The sequence below is a fragment of the Symphalangus syndactylus genome, chromosome 10 (assembly GCF_028878055.3).
Source record: "Symphalangus syndactylus isolate Jambi chromosome 10, NHGRI_mSymSyn1-v2.1_pri, whole genome shotgun sequence".
Classification (NCBI taxonomy): domain Eukaryota; kingdom Metazoa; phylum Chordata; class Mammalia; order Primates; family Hylobatidae; genus Symphalangus; species Symphalangus syndactylus.
In genome coordinates, this window is record NC_072432.2 from 14858832 (window position 1) to 14883170 (window position 24339).

The 24339-nt window shown below is 36.6% G+C and overlaps 1 long non-coding RNA gene across 1 annotated transcript in view; it reads right to left on the reverse strand.

The window, feature by feature from the left end:
• Positions 1 to 2898: 2898 nt before the first annotated feature.
• LOC129491870 (uncharacterized) overlaps positions 2899 to 24339 on the reverse strand; it is a 50180-nt gene continuing 28739 nt past the window's right edge. The window contains exons 3-4 of the long non-coding RNA XR_008660647.2: positions 22120 to 22230; positions 2899 to 3054 (exon numbers count right to left, since the gene is read on the reverse strand). This is a non-coding gene — a long non-coding RNA (uncharacterized lncRNA). The remainder of the gene's footprint in view (positions 3055 to 22119; positions 22231 to 24339) is intronic.

Below are 24339 nucleotides of genomic sequence, written 5' to 3' on the forward strand. Positions count from 1 at the left end.
CATTTCTCTGTGTCAAAACATAACTTTATCTTTAACTTGGAATATTTTATATTTATTCATTTTGTTAGGTAGAAATTGATAACATGGTCTTCCAGAAGCAGGTTGTTAAAAGTAATGAAATTGCTTTTAATAAGACAATACATAAATTTAAAGTATCAAAGAGAAGTTAGTCTATTAATATATAAATATAATGTCATACAAATATTTATTTTACGTATCATGACCATAAAATGAAATTTATTTTTTTCTCTTTTATCAGCTTAAATAAGAAGTCTGTAACCAAGCCAATATATTAAACAATATTAAATTAAGACTAAAATTAAGTAAAAATATTTGATGCCATGTATGATTAAAACATGAATTATGCAGAACTACAAAATATGAAAGCACTAGGAATGGGTTTCTTGAAGTATCTTTCATACCACCTGAAAAGGTTGGTTTTTCTAACACTAAATTTAGAAATGGATTGAACACGTTTTCATTTTACAATGTAATAGTTATTGAATTGTTAAAAAAAAAAAAAAAAAAAAAAAACTTTTGGCCGGGTGCAGTGGCTCACACCTGTAATCCCAGCACTTTGGGAGGCCGACGCGGGCAGATCATGAGGTTGAGAGATCAAGACCATCCTGGCCAACACGGTGAAACCCCATCTCTACTAAAAATAAAAAAAATTAGCTAGGCATGGTGGCGGGCGCCTGTAGTCCCAGCTACTCAGGAGGCTGAGAAAGGAGAATCGCTTGAACCTGGGAGGCGGAGGTTGCAGTGAGCTGAGATCACGCCACTGCACTCCAGCCTGGCAAGAGAGTGAGTCTCTGTCACAAAAAAAAAAAAAAAAAAAGCAAAAAAACTTTTGGCTAAAGTATGTGAATGTTCACTTGCTCTCTCAGAATCTCAGAAGTATAAAACAACAATTGATGCCAGGATATATTCTATGTGTCGAATTCATTCTGCTTTTAACGTTAGTATTGAGCTCACATAACATTATAATTTTTTGGTATGCACACATTTTAAGTCTTTAACTGTGATGACTTTAGAAGAAACATGAATAGAAGGCTTCCCTGTGACACAGTCTAGAGAACAGCCATTATGTCTCTGTATACAGCATGCACACCTCTATTGAAAACACTAGTACATGGCTAAACACTTCTATTCTTCTCTGAATCTCCTCCTTGTCTGCAAAATAACAATCTGGCTATTACTAATCAATCTTTGTCGCTAATAAGATTTATATTTCAACCTATGCTATCAACCCTGTTCTGCCTAAAATGCAGCCTTACTGTTTTCTAGATACTGAAAGGTAATTTTTTTCTTTGGTAGAGCTCAATAGCTTCAATTTTTTTCTTCATTCAACATGTATCGAGTGCCTACATTTTCTAATAAAGCCAAGCACTTTATTAGAAACTGAAGAGACTGTGATCACAGCAATGGCTAATTTTATATGTCAGCCTGACAGGGCTGCAGGGCCCAGGTTTGGTTCAGTATCATTATTACATATCATTGTTCTGGGTGTTTCTGTGATGTTGGAGGAGATATGCATTTAAATCAGTAGACTTGGAGTAAAGCACCTTGCCCTCCATGATACGGATGGGCTTTTTCTAATCAGCTGAGGGCCTGACTAGAACAAAAGGCTGGCCTCCCCAAGCAAGAAGGAACCTTCCTACAGATGGCCATCAGACTTCATGTGCAACATTGGCTCTTTCCTGGTTCTACAGCAGATGGCCTTTGGACTCAAACTGCAATTCTTTCTTGCTTATGTCTTCAGCCTGATGGCCTAACCTCATCAGATATTCGTCTTGTAAGCTTGCACAAGTGTGTAAGCCAATCCCTTAAAATAAATCTGAAATAAATCTGTTTATTTTTATCTATAGGCGCGCGCACGCAAGCGCGCACACACACACACACAAAATTGGTTCTGTGTCTCTGGAGAACCCTGACTACTACAGGAAACAGAACATGGTCACACAACCCAAATCTTAATGGGTTGGAGAAGACTTCCTCAAGGGCACAAGCCTTGAAATGTGTTCCCAGACATTAAGGAGCTTACTAGTCAGCAGTAGTAACAAATACATTGGTGAATAAATGTAATGTAGAGTGGAAAAGTATAATAATGGATATATATATATATGTGGATAGAATGATGTATGAAGGTGTAGAAATCTACAGAGATTGGGAGTGATGTTGCTGAAGAGAAGTTGCTAAAGCTTTGTCTTAAAACCAACTAAGACTTTAAGTCCATGGAGAAGCACTTAGTCCTTGTAAGAAAAGGTAGCATCCTCAACCAGGGAAAACAGGATTGACAACACAGACTTGAAGACCAATTAATGATTGTTCTGCTAGAAAATTCAAGGTGGATGAGAAGCAAGTCATGAGTTAAAGGTAGTGGCCCATCAAGCCAGGAGCCCAGCTAAACAGCACACACTCTCTCTACCATACAATGTACCAGACATGAAAACTCCATTTAAAGCAATTGCCTTAGCATGCAATATTCCCTTCTTACTCAACTCTATTCTCATCACTTGAGGTCAGGGGTTCCAGACCAGCCTGAACAACATGGAGAAACCGCATCTCTACTAAAAATTAGCTGGGCATGGTGGTGCAAGCATGTAATCCCAGCTACATGAGAGGCTGATGCAGGAGAATCGCTTAAACTCAGGAGGCAGAGGTTGCAGTGAGCCGAGATCGCGCCACTGTACTACAGTCCGGGTGAAAGAGCAAGACTCCATCTCAAAAATAAAATAAAATAAAATAATAAAATAAAATAATAAAATAAAATAAAAGGAATCTAGGCCCCTGCCTCCAGCTTCTTTGTTGTGGACACTCAGATGTCTTTTCTCTGGTATTTGCCCATTCTTCATTACCCTCCACACATATCTTGACTGGTCCTAGTATGTCAAAGGCTATAGACAATCATGCATTAATTTTTATTTAGTCGACTTGCTTTTCTGGATACTGCTTATGTGCCGAGTCTTTTGTGATATAATTAAGAAGTTACAGAGTAAACAAAGCAATGGTTCCCATCCTCCATGTCCATAAGAGTATAGTGAATGTTAAAGCCTAAAAAAGAGACGAGGAAGCTTACAGTCATGATGATCAGGACTGGGTTTATTTCTACTTTGATCTATTATCAGAGATGATCTATAGACTAGAACTTTTTGCACTAATGGTAAAGCTAATTATATTCCACTAAATAGAAAGAAATAATTCAGAGTGAAATAATTAAAATCACTGCAACATAAAAATCAATAGCCTGCCAAACAGGGAAAAAATGCTGTTTAATAGAATTTCCATTTCTAAAGTAAATATTAGAGTTAGAGTCATAAGGTAAGATGATTTATTGTAAAATAACAGCAAGAATAAGTACATTTGGGAGCAATTCTATAAGTAATGTCACAGAATCACCTTCATGAGCTAACTAATTAGCTCATTAAAGCATTCCATCTCACTGAGAAGCAGTTCTTCTTGAAGGCTGTCAGCTGTGTGATTGAGTGACATGCAAAATCTCTTGGTATTTTATGGATACGTGATCCTTGGCATTCAATAATAAAACTGCTCTTCTCTGTTTGTAGAAGAAGAGCATTCAATTTTCATGGAAATGTCAGATAGATTATATTGTTTTCTTCTATTTATTTTTATTGTTTTGGTCTGGGATATATTTGAAAGCCTGTCAATGGTGTCCTTTGCAGTTGCTTCAAGAGCCGTAAAACAATTGGTACAATTTGAAAATGCTGATTTATTGTTGATGCCAAAATATAGACATGCTTTTGAATAAGAAATCACCTGATATTCATAAATTTCCAGTTGAAGATTAATCATTTCAACTTTTGAGTATTTTTCTCTTTATGTTAATTTCTCTAAACTTCTAATAAAATCTTAGAGGTAGATTCTTCATATATAGAAAAATGAAATAGGGTCTCTGAATATATTGTATAGCCTACATATTTGCATGTAATAGTTATTCCATAAATGCTTAATGAGAAATAGAAAAAAATGTAGTAATTGCTTAATTAACATATTCATATTTTGAGAATTTCCTTTGCCTAAATTGCTCTCTGATATCATTCCAATAATTCTAAATGCATTCTCTGTGGAATTGTTTTTATACTTCAAGCTCCCTTTATTTCTACCTTATTTTCTCCAATATTGCACTATTTAACACTTGACCATGATTAATATTAACAAATATTTACCTATAAGTCTTAACATTCATTTGAGTTCTATGTAAGTGCAGGGAGGGTTAATATTATAGAAAGGAGGGAGGGAAAGTGAAAAAAAAAGTAAAAGCAAAAAAAAAAAAAGAGTGAGAATGGTAAACACCTATTAAACTTCAGCTGAAATGAAAGGAGGCTCATCAATTATTTATCAAGTCATACATATATTCAACTGTAAATGTTTGTAAACCTACCAGATGCTAGAGTGTAGAAGAAGATACTGACGCATAAATACTATAGCAGGTGTTAGCAACATTTATAAGTATAGGATGCTATGGGAATATAGAGAAGAGTCACATAACCCAAGCTTACTGGGTTAAAGAAGACTTTCTCAAGGGCATGATGCCTTGAAATATGTTAACCAGAGGAATATTCATGAAGGGCTATGACAGAGATTGTTAATTGCATTCAACCTCTAGTTTCTCTTTTACATTTAGTAATGAACTCCTTGGCATTGCATCAACTTTAGCAGGGCACATGGCCACCCAGATAAAGACTATGATTCCCAGCTGGAGGGTGGCTACATGGTTAAATTCTCGTTAATGCAATATGAATAGAAATGATGTATTCACCATCTATGCCACTTCCTCAAACAGATGAAATGTGCATGTGATTGTGAACCAGCTTTGACTATAAGGTCAACCACATGTCCTAGGAAATGACAAAACAATATACAAGGAATTCAGGAGGATCTGAAGGATAAGGTCTAAGTACAGGTGCTGTGGGAAAATAGAAGGAGACCATGGCCCAGTTTTGTTGGGGTATGGATGGCTTCTACATTCATCCATCAAGTTGTTCATAAGATTTTCTTATTATCCTTTTGATGTCTACAGGATCTGACTGAAGTTCCTTCTTTAATTTCCGATATTAGTTATTTTTGTCTTCTGTCTTCTCTATTGATCAGTCTGGCTATAAGCTTATCAATTTCATTGTTTATTTTAAATGAGATTTTGGTATGATTTATTAATTTTCTCTATTGTTTTTCTGTTTATAGTCATTGATTTTCATTTATCTTTATTTTCTTCCTTCTGCTCACTTTGGGCTTAATTTACTCTTCTTTATTATCTTTTTAAAATTTTATTATTATTATACTTTAAGTTTTAGGGTACATGTGCACAACGTTCAGGTTTGTTACATATGTATACATGTGCCATGTTGGCATGCTGCACCCATTAACTCGTCATTTAGCATTAGGTATATCTCCTAATGCTAGCCCTCCCCCCTCCCCCCACCCCACAACAGTCCCCAGTGTGTGACGTTCCCCTTCCTGTGTCCATGTGTTCTCAATGTTCAATTCCCACCTATGAGTGAGAACATGCGGTGTTTGGTTTTCTGTCCTTGCGATAGTTTACTGAGAATGATGGTTTCCAGTTTCATCCATGTCCCTACAAAGGACATGAACTCATCACTTTTTATGGCTGCATAGTATTCCATGGTGTATATGTGCCACATTTTCTTAATCCAGTCTATCGCTGTTGGACATTTAGGTTGGTTCCAAGTCTTTGCTATTGTGAATAGTGCCACAATAAACATACATGTGCATGTGTCTTTATAGCAGCATGATTTATAGTCCTTTGGGTATATACCCAGTAATGGGATGGCTGGGTCCAATGGTATTTCTAGTTCTAGATCCCTGAGGAATCACCACACTGACTTCCACAATGGTTGAACTAGTTTACAGTCCCACCAACAGTGTAAAAGTGTTCCTATTTCTCCACATCCTCTCCAGCACCTGTTGTTTCCTGACTTTTTAATGATGGCCATTCTAACTGGTGTGAGATGGTATCTCATTGTGGTTTTGATTTGCATTTCTCTGATGGCCAGTGATGATGAGCATTTTTTCATGTGTTTTCTGGCTGCATAAATGTCTTCTTTTGAGAAGTGTCTGCTCATATCCTTTGCCCACTTTTTGATGGGGTTGTTTGTTTTTTTCTTGTAAATTTGTTGGAGTTCATTGTAGATTCTGGATATTAGCCCTTTGTCAGATGAGTAGATTGCAAAAATTTTCTCCCATTCTGTAGGTTCCCTGTTCACTCTGATGGTAGTTTCTTTAGCTGTGCAGAAGCTCTTTAGTTTAATTAGATCCCATTTGTCAATTTCGGCATGTTGCCATTGCTTTTGGTGTTTTAGACATGAAGTCCTTGCCCATGCCTATGTCCTGAATGGTATTGCCTAGGTTTTCTTCTAGGGTTTTTACGGTTTTAGGTCTAATATTTAAGTCTTTAATCCAACTTGAATTAATTTTTGTATAAGGTGTAAGGAAGGGATCCAGTTTCAGCTTTCTACATATGGCTAGCCAGTTTTCCCAGCACCATTTCTTAAATAGGGAATCCTTTCCCCATTGCTTGTTTTTGTCAGGTTTGTCAAAGATCAGATAGTTGTAGATATGCGGCATTATATCTGAGGGCTCTGTTCTGTTCCATTGGTCTATATTTCTGTTTTGGTACCAGTACCATGCTATTTTGGTTACTGTAGCCTTGTGGTATAATTTGAAGTCAGGTAGCGTGATGCCTCCAGCTTTGTTCTTTGGGCTTAGGATTGACTTGGCGATGCAGGCTCTTTTTTGGTTCCATATGAACTTTAAAGGAGTTTTTTCCAATTCTGTGAAGAAAGTCTTTGGTAGCTTAACGGGGATGGCATTGAATCTATAAATTACCTTGGGCAGTATGGCCATTTTCACGATATTGATTCTTCCTACCCATGAGCATGGAATGTTCTTCCATTTGTTTGTATCCTCTTTTATTTCATTGAACAGTAGTTTCTAGTTCTCCTTGAAGAGGTCCTTCACGTCCCTTGCAATTTGGATTCCTGGGTATTTTATTCTCTTTGAAGCAATTGTGAATGGGAGTTCACTCATGATTTGGCTCTCTGTTTGTCTGTTATTGGTGTATAAGAATGCTTGTGATTTTTGTACATTGATTTTTTATCCTGAGACATTGCTGAAGTTGCTTATCAGCTTAAGGAGATTTTGGGCTGAGACAATGGGGTTTTCTAGATATACAATCATGTCATCTGCAAACAGGGACAATTTGACTTCCTCTTTTCCCAATTGAATACCCTTTATTTCCTTCTCCTGCCTGATTGCTCTGGCCAGAACTTCCAACACTATGTTGAATAGGAGTGGTGAGAGAGGGCATCCCTGTCTTGTGCCTGTTTTCAAAGGGAATGCTTCCAGTTTTTGCCTATTCAGTATGATATTGGCTGTGGGTTTGTCATATATAGTTCTTATTATTTTGAGATACATCCCATCAATACCCAACTTATTGAGAGTTTTTAGCATGAAGGGTTGTTGAATTTCGTCAAAGGCCTTTTCTGCATCTATTGAGATAATCATGTGGTTTTTGTCTTTGGTTCTGTTTATATGCTTGATTACATTTATTGATTTGTGTATGTCAAACGAGCATCCCAGGGATGAAGCCCACTTGATCGTGGTGGATAAGCTTTTTGATGTGCTGCTGGATTCGGTTTGCCAGTATTTTATTGAGGATTTTTGCATCGATGTTCATCAAGGATATTGGTCTGACATTCTCTTTTTTGGTTGTGTCTCTGCCAGGCTTTGGAATCAGGATGATGCTGGCCTCATAAAATGAGTTAAGGAGGATTCCCTCTTTTTCTATTGATTGGAATAGTTTCAGAAGGAATGGTACCAGTTCCTCCTTGTACCTCTGGTAGAATTTGGCTGTGAATCCATCTGGTCCTGGACTTTTTTTGGTTGGTAAGCAATTGATTATTGCCTCAATTTCAGAGCCTGTTATTGGTCTATTCAGAGATTCAACTTCTTCCTGGTTTAGTCTTGGGAGGATGTATGTGTCGAGGAATTTATCCATTTCTTCTAGATTTTCTAGTTCATTTGCGTAGAGGTGTTTATAGTATTCTCTGATGGTAGTTTGTATTTCTGTGAGATCGGTGGTCATATCCCCTTTATCATTTTTTATTGCGTCTATTTTATTCTTCTCTCTTCTTTATTAGTCTTGCTAGCAGTCTATCAATTTTGTTGATCTTTTCAAAAAACCAACTCCTGGATTCATTCATTTTTTGAAGGGTTTTTTGTGTCTCTATTTCCTTCAGTTCTGCTCTGATCTTAGTTATTTCTTGCCTTCTGCTAGCTTTTGAATCTGTTTGCTCTTGCTTTTCTAGTTCTTTTAATTGTGATGTTAGGGTGTCAATTTTAGATCTTTCCTGCTTTCTCTTGTGGGCATTTAGTGCTATAAATTTCCCTCTACACACTGCTTTGAATGTGTCCCAGAGATTCTGGTATGTTGTGTCTTTGTTCTAGTTGGTTTCAAAGAACATCTTTATTTCTGCCTTCATTTCATTATTTACCCAGTAGTCATTCAGGAGCAGATTGTTCAGTTTCCATGTAGTTGAGTGGTTTTGAGTGAGTTTCTTAATCCTGAGTTCTAGTTTGATTGCACTGTGGTCTGAGAGAGATTTTCTTGTAATTTCTGTTCTTTTACATTTGCTGAGGAGTGCTTTACTTCCAACTATGTGGTGAATTTTGGTGTAGGTGTCATGGGGTGCTGACAAGAATGTATATTCTGTTGATTTGGGGTGGAGAGTTCTGTAGATGTCTATTAGGTCCACTTGGTGCAGAGCTGAGTTCAATTCCTGGGTATCCTTGTTAACTTTCTGTCTCGTTGATCTGTTTAATGTTGACAGTGGGGTGTTAAAGTCTCCCATTATTATTGTGTGGGAGTCTAAGTCTCTTTGTAGGTCACTAAGGACTTGCTTTATGAATCTGTTGCTCCTGTATTGGGTGCATATATATTTAGGATAGTTAGCTCTTCTTGTTGAATTGATCCCTTTACTACTATGTAATGGCCTTCTTTGTCTCTTTTGATCTTTGTTGGTTTAAAGTCTGTATTATCAGAGACTAGGATTGCAACCCCTGCCTTTTTTTTGTTTTCCATTTGCTTGGTAGCTCTTCCTCCATCCCTTTATTTTGAGCCTATGTGTGTCTCTGCATGGGAGATGGGTTTCCTGAATACAGCACACTGATGGGTCTTGACTCTTTATCCAATTTGCTAGTCTGTGTCTTTTGATTGGAGCATTTAGCCCATTTACATTTAAGGTTAATATTGTTATGTGTGAATTTGATCCTGTCATTATGATGTTAGCTGGTTATTTTGCTCTTTAGTTGATGCAGTTTCTTCCTAGCCTTGATAGTCTTTACAATTTGGCATGCTTTTGCAGTGGCTAGTACCGGTTGTTCCTTTCCATGTTTAGTGCTTCCTTCAGGGGCTCTTTTAGGGCAGGCCTGGTGGTGACAAAATCTCTCAGCATTTGCTTGTCTGTAAAGTATTTTATTTCTCCTTCACTTATGAAGCTTAGTTTGGCTGGATATGAAATTCTGGGTTGAAAATTCTTTTCTTTAAGAATGTTGAATATGGGTCCCCACTCTCTTCTGGCTTGTAGAGTTTCTGCCAAGAGATCAGCTGTTAGTCTGATCGGCTTCCCTTTGTGGGTAACCCGACCTTTCTCTCTGGCTGCCCTTAACATTTTTTCCTTCATTTCAACTTTGGTGAATCTGACAATTATGTGTCTTGGTGTTGCTCTTCTCGAGGAGTATCTTTGTGGCGTTCTCTGTATTTCCTGAATTTGAATGTTGGCCTGCCTTGCTAGATTGGGGAAGTTCTCCTGGATAATATCCTGCAGTGTTTTCCAACTTGGTTCCATTCTCCCTGTCACTTTCAGGTACACCAATCAGACGTAGATTTGGTCTTTTCACATAGTCCCATATTTCTTGGAGGCTTTGTTCGTTTCTTTTTATTCTTTTTTCTCTAAACTTCTCTTCTCGCTTCCTTTCATTCATTTCATCTTCCATCACTGATAGCCTTTCTTCTAGTTGACCGCATTGGCTACTGAGGCTTCTGCATTTGTCACATAGCTCTCGTGCCTTGGTTTTTAGCTCCATCAGGTCCTTTAAGGACTTCTCTGCATTGGTTATTCTAGTTATCCATTCGTCTAATTTTTTTTTCAAAGCTTTTAACTTCTTTGCCATTGGTTTGAATTTCCTCCTGTAGTTTGGAGTAGTTTGATCATCTGAAGCCTTCTTCTCTCAACTCATCAAAGTCATTCTCCATCCAGCTTTGTTCCATTGCTGGTGAGGAGCTGCATCCCTTTGGAGGAGGAGAGGCGCTCTGATTTTTAGAGTTTCCAGTTTTTCTGCTCTGTTTTTTTCCCATCTTTGTGGTTTTATCTACCTTTGGTCTTTGATGATGGTGACATACAGATGGGTTTTTGGTGTGGGTGTCCTTTCTTTTTGTTAGTTTTCCTTCTAACAGACAGGACCCTCAGCTGCAGGTGTGTTGGAGTTTGCTAGAGGTCCACTCCAGACCCTGTTTGCCTGGGTATCAGCAGCGGTGGCTGCAGAACGGCGGATATTAGTGAACCGCAAATGTTGCTGCCTGATCATTCCTCTGGAAGTTTTGTCTCAGAGGAGTACCAGGCCGTGTGAGGTGTCAGTCCACCCCTACTGGGGGGTGCCTCCCAGTTAGGCTACTCGGGGTCAGGGACCCACATGAGGAGGCAGTCTGCCCATTCTCAGGTCTCAAGCTGCATGCTGGGAGAACCACTACTCTCTTCAAAGCTGTCAGAGAGGGACGTTTAAGTCTGCAGAGGTTACTGCTGTCTTTTTGTTTGTCTGTGCCCTGCCCCCAGAGGTGGAGCCTACAGAGGCAGGCAAGCCTCCTTGAGCTGTGGTGGGCTCCACCCAGTTTGAGCTTCCTGGCTGCTTTGTTTACCTAATCAAATAACTAAATCTGCAGTGGCGGGTGCCCCTCCCCCAGCCTTGCTGCCACCTTGCAGTTTGATCTCGGACTGCTGTGCTAGCAATGAGCAAGACTCCATGGGCATAGGACCCATGGAGCCAGGTGCGGGATATAATCTCTTGGTGTGCCGTTTTTTAAGCCCGTTGGAAAAGTGCAGTATTAGGGTGGGAGTGACCCGATTTTCCAGGTGCTGTCTGTCACCCCTTTCTTTGACTAGGAAAGGGAATTCCCTGACCCCTTGTGCTTCCTGGGTGAGACGATGCCTCACCCTGCTTCAGCTCGCACATGGTGCACTGCACCCACTGTCCTGCACCTACTGTCTGGCACTTCCCAGTGAGATGAACCCAGTACCTCAGTTAGAAATGCAGAAATCACCTGTCTTCTGCGTCGCTCACGCTGGGAGCTGTAGAGCAGAGCTGTTCCTATTCAGCCATCTTGGCTCCTCCCCTTTCTCTATTATCTTAAGGGGTAAAATTAGATAACTGATTTGAAAACTTTTTTATTTAAAATGTAGTCCTTTAATTCAATAAACTGCACTTTAGGGACACCTTTACTTTTGTCCCATAGATTTTGATAAGTTGAGATTCCATTTCTAAACAAAGTGTTTTCTAATGTTTTTGTGACTTCTTCTTTGACACATTTGTTATTTAGAAGTCTCTTGTTTGATTTATAGATATTTGAAAAATTTTCCAAGGTCCTTCAATAACTAATTTCCAGTTTAAGTCCATTGTGATCAGAGAATGTACTGTATAACTTTATTTCTTTTACATTAGCATGAGGATTATTTATTACAAGAATAGAGTGTAGCTTGGCAAGTGTTCTATGTATACTTAAAAAAAATACATATTGTGCTGTTGTTGCCTGGACTGTACCTTAAATATCAATAAGTAAAGATAGTTACTAGTGTTTTTCAGGTATTCTATATCCTTTTTGATCTTTTTTCTATTTTTTTAATGATTAGAGGAAGAAAAGTATTGAAATCCCAACTATAATAATTAATTTCTCTATTTTTCTTTTCAGTTTTATCAGTTTTTAATTTAGGTATTTTAAAAGTTTGTAGTTTGATGAATACACATTTAGGATTATGTCTTCTAGGTGAATTGATGCTTTATTTATCAAAAGATGTCCCTCTTTAACCCCGTTAATATCCCTTGTTTTAATGTATTTTGTCTGATATTAATTTAGCCACTCCAGGTATTTTACATTATTGTTTACATTATATATCTTTTTAAATATTTTGTTTTTTTGTGTTATCTATATCTGATATTTAATGTATGTTTCTTAAAGACAGCATAGAGTTTAGTCTTGCATTTCTGCCCCAAATCCAGTATGCCTGTCTTTTAATGCGGCTGTTTCAATTCTTCCTAGTTAATATAATTAGCAAGATAATTGGATCTAAATCTACCATCTTGCTGCTATTTATTCCATCTGTTCTTTGTTCTTTTTCTCTCTGCCTATTTTTACAATATTACCTATTTTTTGTATTTTAATTCATCTTTATTGACTTAATTAGTTATAACTATAACCTTAGTTATTTTAGTAATTTATTTAGCATTTACAATATGTCTTCATCACAGTCTACTTCTTATTAATAGGTATACCACCTAATGTCTCATATAGGAACCTTCCAACGTGATCCTCCCAATTCAGCCTTTCCATTCTTTGTACTACAATTTTTACACATTTTACTTTGATAAATATTTAGTGCTATTATAACTTGTTACTATTATGCTTCAAGTCAAGAGTCAGCTTGCTTATTTTCCGTAAAAGGCCAGACAGAAAAATATTTTTGGCTTTTTGAGCCATAATGTCTCTGTCACTACTCAACTCTTATGTTATGGGTGAACGCAGGCACAGATAATTAATAAATGACTGGGTAAGGCTATATCCAAACAAACATTATTCGTTAAAATAGGTAGGGGCTGCTTTACAGCCAGATGTAAGCAATCTTATTTATTGAAGCAAAACTGCTCCTCCCAAAATTTTCTCAAGTTTCCTTTTTTTTTTGAAAAATATTTTTTGCCTTGACACTTGAAAGATACTTCATCCCCCTTGCCCAATATAGAATTATAAGCTGTCTGTGTTTTTTTTTTCTTATTCAACAGTTTGAACTAATTACTCATTTTTCTCTGGCTTGTATATTTTCTAACAAGAGTATGGTATAATTCTTATATTTTTCTCTCTGTAAATAATTCTTCCTTCCTTCCTCCTCCCCTCTCTTCCTTTTTTTCCTTTCTGCCTCTCCCTTCCCTCTTCCCCTTCCTCTCTCTCCCTGTCTTTCTTTTCCTTTCAGTTATTCAAGATTTTCTTTTTGTCTTTCATTTTTTAGGACTTTGGCGACAATATATATTTTTGTCTTTATCATGCTTTGGGCATTCTGAATTTTTTTAGATCCAGGAGTTGAGGGATTTGCTTAATTTTGGAAAAATTTTGGCCATTATCTCTTCAAGTGTTACTTCCATTATCCACCCACTCCTCAGCCTCTTCTTCTGCATCTACTACAATTATGTTCTCATTAGACCATTGGCTGTTGTCCCATCATTCTTGGTAGCTGTGGTTTTTCCACCATATTTTTTGGTTTGTGTTTCTGTTTGACCTTTTTCTTCATGGTTTTGTCTAGTGGTATTGCTAAATCTAAAGAAAAGCCTCACAACTTTTGTCATTTTTTTTAAATCACCTGTTATTCCATTTGATACTTTCTTAGTTTTCATTTCTCTGCTGGAATTTCCTGCATTGTCCACCTTTTCCAATAGATATCATTTGCATAGTTGCCACTTTTCCTCTTTTTGTTCTACCACAGGTAAAACCATTTTAGCGATCTGTTTATCCTGGAAGAGACTTGTTCCTTGTTGGAATTAATTTTTTCTGAATTACTTTAGACCTCAGCTAGGTTCAAGAAAAGTTATGATTTTGTAGATCATCTAGTTTTATTCTTGTAGTTAGTGTTAGAGTAATATTCTCTTGTATTTTTTCATATCCTATGTGGAGCCAAAGACCTTCTGAAGTGTTTGAATTATTTCTGAAGGATATTCTTTCTTTCACATTTTATGTTCCTTCTTTTCAAAGAGCTTATTAAGATTTTGTATCTCTTGGAATACTTCTTGACTTTTGGTCTACTTTCTGTGAGATCTTCTTTAATTTGTCTTCTAACTATATTTCTGAATCATTTTTCAATTTCTGCAGTGTTATTTTAATTTTTAATGGTTTTATCCTGTTCTCTAAATTTTGTTTGTGTAGTTTACTTTTTTAGATGTTAATATTTTAATGTGATAAAACAATTTATTGTACTTATTTTGAAAATTTCCTCTGTGAATTGTCTTTGGTTTCTCCATATTCTCTTTTTATGTATGTTTTATTTTTTAAGTACTTTATCAAATTTACATTTCCATCTTTAAGAATGAGGCACTGAAATGCTGATAGAGAGCTCAGATGGTCAAGAACAGAAGGGGGTTGTGGGTGGTCTCACAGTTCATAATATAGCACTTCCACTTTCAACCATTGCTAGTGGTCCAAATCCAGAGCCTCTGTTGTTAAACGGCTACATAGATTAAATATTTAGTCCTCTTTTGGGATGAACAGAATAGTATTCTTGTTGACAGGGTAGGAAAAGATATCTTACACACTAATCGTTTCTCCTAAAGTTTTCTAACTAATCCTTGCACTTTCAGCCCCAATTCACATTTTAGCCATCAATGGCAATTGCATTCCAACTTGTGGGCCTCTGAGGTTCTTGGATACACATCAGCTTGCTTGATCTCTTGACTTAATCTCTTGGAGTCTCTTGTTGATTCCCCTTTCCTCACTCTTTCTAAGTCAGGTTCCAGTCATCCACTGAGTTCACAGTTTCCACCATCTTGTGCGCATTTCTTGCTGTCATTTCTCATTCTCTTTGACTTTGTGGTTTAATGCATTTTTGAACGTTGTTTCACTGTGATAGAAGTGAACTTTTTGAGTGGAGGTAAAAGTATAGATGTTCAAAATGCAACGAAATTGGTCCTCCAGAGCTGGAATTCCAAAGCAAGGCAAGGGATCCCAGACTTTGTGTTCCTTCATCAGCTGGCCATTGCCCAAGTGTGGCCCTCTGGAAGAGGACACAACCTTGGATGAGGCAGTGCTCTAAGGCTCAGGGAGATTCTCAGTGAGCAGCATGCTAGGGCAGTCAATAGACCCTAGTCCCCACAGGTGGGAGATAGGTACACTGTCCTCAAGAAAAATTGGGGTGTCATTGCTGACATCCATCACAGTGTTTATAGCTCCAGGCCCCGTCATCTGCATGTTTATTCTTACTCTTTTTCCACTGAAGATAGTACAAGAGGCCCCAATAAATCAAACAGTTTTTAATGCTTGCCAGAAAAGGAGACAGATGCTTGCAAAATTCATGTATGCTTCCCTTTTAGGCTTAGATATACTGTATATAAAACCAGTCCAATCACCAAAGATCAGCTTCCTTTGTCTTTGAATTGGGCCAAAGAAGTTAAGAAGTTTCCCAATTTAGGCCCTTTGTAGTCAGCCCCTTTCCCTAGACCTTTGGCTGCAGGCAACTATTGGATTCCTTTATTCAATGTAATGTCATTTGCTTATTCCAGAATTTCAAATAAATGGAATCTTTCAATAATTATTTTGCTTGTTATCATTCAGCCTAATATTTTAAAGATTCATGCATGCTGTTGGGTATATGTGGAATTTATTTATTTTTTATTGCCGAAGAAGATTCTATTTTGTGGATATACTTGATATGGTTTGGCTGTGTCCCCATCCAAATCTCATCTTGAATTGTAGCTCCCATAAATCTCTCATGTTATAGGAGGGACCTAGTGAGAGATAATTGAATCATGGGGGTGATTTTCCCCATACTGTTCTCATGGTAGTGAATAAGTCTCATGAGAGCTGATGGTTTTATAAAGGGAAACCCCTTTCATTCGGCTCTCACCCTTCTCTTGTCTGCTGCTATGTGAGAAGTGCCTTTCACCTTCCACCATGATTGTGAGGCCTCCCCAGTCACACGGAACTGTGAAACCTCCTTCTTTTGTAAATTGCTCAGTCTTGGGTATGTCTTCATCAGCAGCATAAAAACGGACTAATACAATACTGCAACGTGCTTATCAATTGGGCTGATGAAGAACATTGAGTTCTTTCCAGTTTGGGGATGTTATGAATAAAGCTGTTATTACCAATGTTGCATGAGTTGTACATGATCATTATTTACTACTCTTCCTGGGAAAATACCTTTGTGCTCCCTCACAGCCAGCTACTTATTTATTTATTTTTACCATCTCTTAAGAAATATCTAAGCATTTAGAAGAATCAGCTTTGCACTTCAGGCATGCACAGACGAGGGAAACATTTTACTGTAAGGATCTGGATAGTAAATATTTTAGGGGTTTCAGTCCACAGGGTATCAGTCGCAACAACTAAGCTCTGCTGTCACAGCACAAAAACAGGCACAGAAAATACATAAACAACTGACTGTGTGGCTAGGTCCAAAAAAAAAGCTTATTTACATAAGCAGGAAATGGGCAGAATTTAATCCAGCAGCTACAGTTTGCTGTTCTTATTTAAAATTGCAAAATATTCCTTGACTTACAGTGCAATTATAATAAGTGTTTTCGTTTGTTAAGTATTCCCAGAATCATGAATTGGACAATAAATGGATGTTAGAAAATGAATGCTGGACACTACTGTGCAATGATAATTTCAGTGTGCAAAAATCCACTGTATCCATGCCATCTGAGAGAATGGGTTCCTCAGGTAAACATGTTTGTCTCCTCTCTTGCCTAACTATGCCTCTTGTTCAAGTTGTTCTTGTATACTGCAGTGGTGAAGGAATATTTTTAACTTTGACAAGGACAGAACTCATGAACTTTTATGGCATTAAAACTCAGCTCCCTCCAATTTTAAGGACATAGCCTAAGAGATGTGGAGAAGCATTTCCCTGGGGTCTAAACATTTTTGTTTGCTTCAAGAGCAGGTATTTGTGGTCACCTTTGTCCTCTGCCAGGACTGCTCAATGTGTGCCTAGAGACAGAGGAGGGCATGTCTTCTTTAATACATCTATTGTTTGGGTGTCTGTGTTATGCAGAGTTTTCTATAATGATGGGGATCAGGGCAGAAGATTCCTATTGCTTGAGTCTAAATGCAGTACTAATAAAATCAGAATCATCTTAAAGAACATAAATCAGGTCACTGTTCTTTGTTGCTGAATGTCTCCCAGTAGATTTCCATTACATTTAAAATGAAATCCACACGCCTTTCCCTGGCACGCAGGCTAACCGTGTGCTGAAACTTGCTGGTTCTTGTAAATTAATCTGACCTCACTGTCTCCCAGCCCACCATCTTCCAGCCTGCTGGCTTTCCTCTTCTGTCTTGAAGAAATGGAGGAGGAAAAATAATCTTGGCTTTCTATGGGAGAAATATTTCTCCTCTTTTCATTTCTATATTTCAGGACATATGATAGTGTCTTGTAGACATAGGTTGTCAATAAGTATTTTTAAGTAAGTGAAAGATATTTTACAAAAGCAAAGGAAGGAGGGAAGTTTTCCATGGTGATGATATAGTTTGAGCATATTCTTGGTGGTGTGAAATTTATGTGAGGTTTTAAGGAATGACTTGCAAGGTTATAATAATGAGATTTATAAGAAGGATATGTTATATTTTAAGGTAGTTAGTGATGGTTTCATAAAAAAGATGAAAGAATCTATGATATTTACATTCTTGTGGATGTCTTAGAATCATATGGTGTTTTGCAGTTTCCAAGTACTTTCACATATGTAATCTCATTTATGCGAGATCCCTGTTTTTCTAGCTTAATGCAGGCCAGGGATGCATAAAAGCTAAATTAGAGACAGAAGGAAAATAATTTCTTTTTCCAAGGATCCATATGTGTGCAATGAAAGAACAAAAGGAAGTTTTGTTTTTAAGAATCATCCTAGACCTTGCATTTTTATTCATTTCTGACAACAGAAAAGTGGCTATAGCTGCCAACTCAACAGTCTTTCCAAGTAAGCCCTTGAGTAAGAAGCCAAATGTCTTGTCTGTGAAAAAACATATATGTATCGGCAGTTAGGAATCTGAATGCCACCTCCAGATAAGAAGGAAATGAACATGTGTGCATTTGATTTAATACTTTAAAATGTGGTCTCTCACATTGCTCTCCCAAGACTCATCACTCTGTATTTTGAGAGTACGTCTGAGTACCAGGGTTCATGCCAATCTCACAACTAAATACATACAAGTGCACTTAATTGTGATTAAAAACAATCACTCAGTCCATGTAGGTAACTAAAGTTTTTTTTTTTTCTTAGTAGTATATGTTCAATATTTCTAAACTGGCCAGGAGATCACATTAAAACGAACCAGGCACAGCTTGCAAAATGCCATTACTACTCTCAGGACAAACTAATGAGCAAAGAAAATAGGAGTTTCATTGGTTATGTGGGAAATCATTCTATACTATGCCAGGAAACATATTTATTTAGTATATGTACAGTGTATCAGCTTAATATAACCATTTGATTGAACAAACTATTTGCCTAAGTCAACCTTACCATTTCCTCCCTCCACTTCTTACAGTAGATTTCATCTAATCCTCATGCAAAAAAGAAGGTAATATCAACATTTATTAATAATGATTTTATTGGTTACAATGTTCTATACGTTCTTTGGTCTTTTGAAACTTTCTTCAGCTCTTACTCACTGTCATCCACTGGAATTGCACCATTAAGTTTTAGAAACTGTAGTTTTAACTGAAACATTTTTATTCAAACTTCTTGTGGTCACCTCATAATATTAAAATTCTATGACCTTAAAACTAGAAGGACTTCCAATAGCCATAATTAGATATTACATTAAATCATTATTAATCTCTGCATTCTCTATAAAATGTTTCATTTTCATACAAATGAAACACAGATTTTCCTTACCGTAAATTACAGAATTTTCTACTTGTATCATGCGCAGGTGATGCCTTATTATCTATGATCTATATCTGAGCATCTTTGTACCTGTCCCCCTTACGCATCTACACAAAATTGAAAACCTATGCAACTTCTCATTAACTTTCTCCTCTGACCTGCTAACATCATCCCTTCTAATCTTAACAACACTGGTGGTGGATATGTTTTCATACTTTCCTCCATTTTTACATAGTTTGTATGCAAATAATATTTATTATTAAATCAATAACTAACAATGTGTAACTACTTGTTGTGGGAAGTCAGGGACCCCAAACGGAGGGACCAGCTGAAGCAGCGGCAGAAGAACATAAACTGTGAAGATTTCATGGACATTTATCAGTTCCCAAAATTAATACTTTTATAATTTCTTACACCTGTCTTTACTGCAGTCTCTGAACATAAATTGTGAAGATTTCATGGACAATTGTCACTTCCCTAATAATACTCTTATAATTTCTTATGTCTGTCCTTACTTTAATCTCTTAATCCCATTATCTTCATAAGCTGAGAATGTACGTAACCTCAGGACCACTATTGTACAAATTGATTGTAAAACATGTGTGTTTGAACAATATGAAATCAGTGCACCCTGAAAAAGAACAGAATAACAGCGATTTTCAGGGAACAAGGGAAGATAACCATAAGATCTGACTGCCTGTGGGGTCGGGCAGAATAAAGCCATATTTTTCTTCTTGCAGAGAGCCTATAAAGGGACATGTGAGTAGGAGAGATATCACTGAATTCTTTTCCCAGCAAGGAGTATTAATAATTAATACCCTAGGGAAATAATGCATTCCTGTGGGGAGGTTTATTAATGGCCACTCTGGGAGTGTCTGCCTTATGTGGTTGAGATAAGGACTGAAATATGCCCTGGTCTCCTGCAGTACCCTCAGGCTTACTAGGATTAAGAAATTCCAGCCTGGTAAATTCTAGTCAGACCGGTTCTCTGCTCTTGAACCCTATTTCCTGTTAAGATGTTTATCAAGACAATACATGCACAGCAGGACATAGACCCTCATCAGTAATTCTAATTTTGCCTTTGCCTTGTGATCTTTATCACCCTTTGGAGCATGTGATCTTTGTGACTTACTCCCTGTTTGTACACCCCCTCCCCTTTTAAAATCTCTAATAAAAACTTGCTGGTTTTGCAGCTCAGGGTCGTCATCATGGTCCTACCAATATGTGATGTCACCCCCAGAGGCCCAGCTGTAAAATTCCTCTCTTTGTACTCTTTCTCTTTATTTCTCAGGCTGGTCAACACTTAGGGAAAATAGAAAGAACCTACACTGAAATACTGGGGGCTGATTCCCCCGATAACTGGTGTTGATTTTTCATATTCAATTCTAAGTTCTGAGAAGCAACGAACTACATCAATCTAATTATACCATGGTTGGCCCATTCTTACCACAGTTCTTGGTACGTACAAAGCAAGTTAGCTAAAAATATTGGTAATATTGTATTCTGGGAACCAATCTATGTATTTTGCCTCGGTTAATTCAGTTAATATTTAGAAAACCATTTTGAGACGGGCTGTTATTATCCTTATTTTAAGACCTTAAAAGAATAAAGTGGGCCTGGTGCAGTGGCTCACCCCTATAATCCTAGCACTTTGGGAGGCCAAGGTGGGTGGATCACCTGAGGTCAGGAGTTGGAGACCAGCCTGGTCAACATGGTGAAACTGCATCTCTACTAACAATACAAAAATCAGCCAGGCATGCTGTCAGGCACCTGTAATCCCATCTACTAGGCTGAGGCAGGAGAATCACTTGAACCTGGGAGGTGGAGTTTGTAATGAGCTGAGATAGTGCCATTGCACTCCAGCCTGGGTGACAGAGAGAGACAGTACCAAAAAATAAAAAATAAATAAATGTAGAAACTGAAGGAAAAATTAAGTAATTTGATCAAGACCTCAAAACTGTTTTGTGGAAGGTTCATGAGATATAATATGTTCTTCATAAATACTTTAATGGACAAATACATTGTGAAAAATTGCATAAGAAGGTGAAGATAGCTAATTTTGCAATAAATGTGTATCGCTTATAAGTATACATATGTATTCCTTGAACAATGAAGTCTTTCAAAATTAATAGATTACTTACGATGGCAATTTGCTGTCTGTAGAATATTGATATATTCTATTTAGTCTACAGGTAAAAATTTTACCTTCAACTCATCTCAAAATAGGTTAATAGAAATAATATACATTGAAAAACAAATTTTGCTCTCTGTATAAGAATCAGACTATGGCAGAGAGATAGTATTAACTGGTGACCCATAATTATAATTTATACTTTGTAAAACTTTCCTGGAAATGGGAGAAAACTGATTGCCACCTCTAAAAATTCTCCTGCCCTACCATTGTGAATATTTGGAAGGCCTCTTTTTTCTTGGCTTTTCAGACATTCCAAGATCTAATTCAATTTCAAGATTCAATCCAAGATGTACAAAACAAAAGGAAGAAACTCTGAATTTATATTGGAGCTATGAAATATGCAGAAGCCCTTGTTTCTGTACAGTGTAATAATCAATCAATTCCTTCCTAAAGCAGAGGCAACTAACTGCATTTTTCTTTGCAGAACCCTTGGCATCCTCAATCTGATATTAGAGATTCAGAAAGTACAGTTCCATGAATTTGAGTGTCTCACCCAATGTCAATAACTCCTTAGATCAAATCTGGATAACTAATGTCTTTCCCAACTGTATTTCACAATTTTATTGTCATTTTTTGTAACTATTAATTTCAGTGATCCATCATTAATATAATTATATTTGAGAATGTAAAAATGTTACATCACTTTACCTGGAGAGCTCTTTAATTTCTTCCAGCTTAGATACTGCCAAAATAATAAATAGGCAACATGAAATACTGTTTACTTAAATGGTCTCATGTATATTGTGCTGGGATACACAATATAAAAATATCACTTGCAGCTGCCACTGTATACACAGGTGATCACATGAATTAGATCTTGGTAGAAACATTTGTTTGGAAGTGCTGTGTGTAGGAAGCTGAGAAGTCAAGGGGAAGAAAGTTCTGTTCTCTTTTTTGCTTCACTCCCAGACTGCTTCTGCCCTTAGCAGTGCCTCTGCTCATCAGCACCAGTGAGTTCACAAACCAGTTCTTTCAATAGAAAAATCATCAATCATAAAAACAAGCAAGAGCCCCTCAAATGCTTGTCACTGTCTTACCTTCTGCTGTCGTGGGAGAGAACCGACTCCACTTAGAGATGCGATAATCAGCAACTTTCCTTTGTGGAGCAGATGGCGTTGACAGAGCTTATTCACAATCGTTGGGTATCACTGCAAATTAAGAACAGAGTCCTTTCTATCTATTATGCTGCTTTTTGTTTGTTTGTTTGTTTTATATTTTACCGTGAGTTCTCTATTATGTTGCAGGCATGAAACTGAACAGCAATTATAGTTCATTTGTGCTCACAGAATGCTAGTGTTCTAGATATGAAATTCCATGCTTTACATAAAATAGACTTAAACTCTAGAATAGTGCCACTTTTTTACCGATTATATTCAAGGGCTCCGCCTTTCCAATAGGTGAGTTTTTTCATTTAACTGAGGCTTATTCTTTTAAAAATAATTTTAAATCTACTTGTATTTTAAATAAAATATTCCTAAAGTATTACAACATTCCTGGAATTAACAAATGAAATGTATAATGTATTGTGAGTTGGGGTTTAAGTCATGAACAGATAACATTTTACTAGTTTGAAAATCATGATGTCCTTTGGGGCTACACAAATGTATGAGCTGTTCCTGTCAATTCCTAATGTTCCTAGATTGGTATACATGTTTAGTTGTTTAATTTGCTTTTTTTTTTTTAGTATCAGTGTGTAACTGACATACTACAAACTACATATATTTAAAGGGAACAATTCAATAAGTTTGACCCACCATATACTGTTGTGAAAACATCAGCATGATCACAAAAATGAAATCAATCACCCTGAACAGTTTCGTCATGCCCTCCTGCCTTTCCTTCTCAAATCACCACCCATCCCCAGACAACCAGTGATCCACTTTCCCTACTATAGATGAGTTTGTATTTCTTAAAAAAATATAGAAATGGAACTATGCAGCATGTATATGTTTTAGTCTGGCTTATTTAGCACAATTATTTCAAGATTCATCCACATTGTAGAGCACGCCTGCTATTTATTCATTTTAATTGCTGAGTATTCCATTGTATTAACTTTGTGCAAAAGTAATTGCGGTTTTTGATCATTTGTGTATGTCTTTTTGTGAACATAAGCTTTTATTTCTCTTGGGTAAACATGAAGAAATGGAATGAATATGATTGATATATTTGCTAGAGAGATCATAAAACCATTTGATATTTTCTAAATATTTTTTCGTATTCTACTTAATCTAGAGGCTGGCTACTAAAATTATTTTGCTTTTACCATCATTGTATTTTGGCTTTAATATTTAAGTAGTGATTAGAATTTAAGTTGAACTGTAGGAATTTAAAATATTTGTAAATATCTCCTGCTATATTCAAGACAAATACGTGCAAAATTATCTTAATTTGTCAAAATTTTTATTTCAAATTACTTTGACTTAGAATCTACAAAATCTCCAATACATATTTTAAATACATTTTAAAATTTAAGGCATTTATTTTAGAATGATGAATTCAAAATCAACCTAGTTTAAATCTATAAACACATTTCATTTGAGAGAACTCAATATGTGATCTTTAGGTGATGAAATTATAGACACCATTTTTATAATAGCTCTATGATTCTTTGTTTGCATAAAAGTAATTTCAAAAAGAAACTGACTCTAAGTGATATAAAGAAATACTAGTGAAATTTCCCCTAACAGTTCACAATCATTTTGAGGTATTGTTCTTAAATATATTATATTTCTATAGGTATATGTTCTTAAATAGTTATTAGTTTGATCAAAAAATATTTCATAGTGGATCCACTGAGGATTCCTTAATATTCTTTACTTTTATGTAAAGCATTTGGCAAAATTTATTTGGATTATTCTCAAGATTTAGAGTCTGAAGTTTTAAGCTGACAGAGACTCCAGAGTTCATTTAGTCTAGTCTCTTCATTTTACAAATGATTATGGTAAAGGGGCTCAAAATCAAATGACTAATTGGTAGCAGTTTGTTTTCACACGTGGCACGTGGTGTTTGATATTGAAAACTTGTGTTCTGATCGCATATTCTCTTTGAACTCTGTTTTTCTCACATACAAAGTAGGTAATGGGGGCTATGTATGTTCATATCCCTTTTGGCTTTAAAATCTATAAGACTCAAGAGAGCAAAGTACCTTATATTTTCTGGTCTTTGATGAATTTTCATATATGAGAGTGATAATCCCTTTGTATAATTGTGAGATAACTTATTATTTTATAAATTCACCAGATATTTAATAGGTAGTT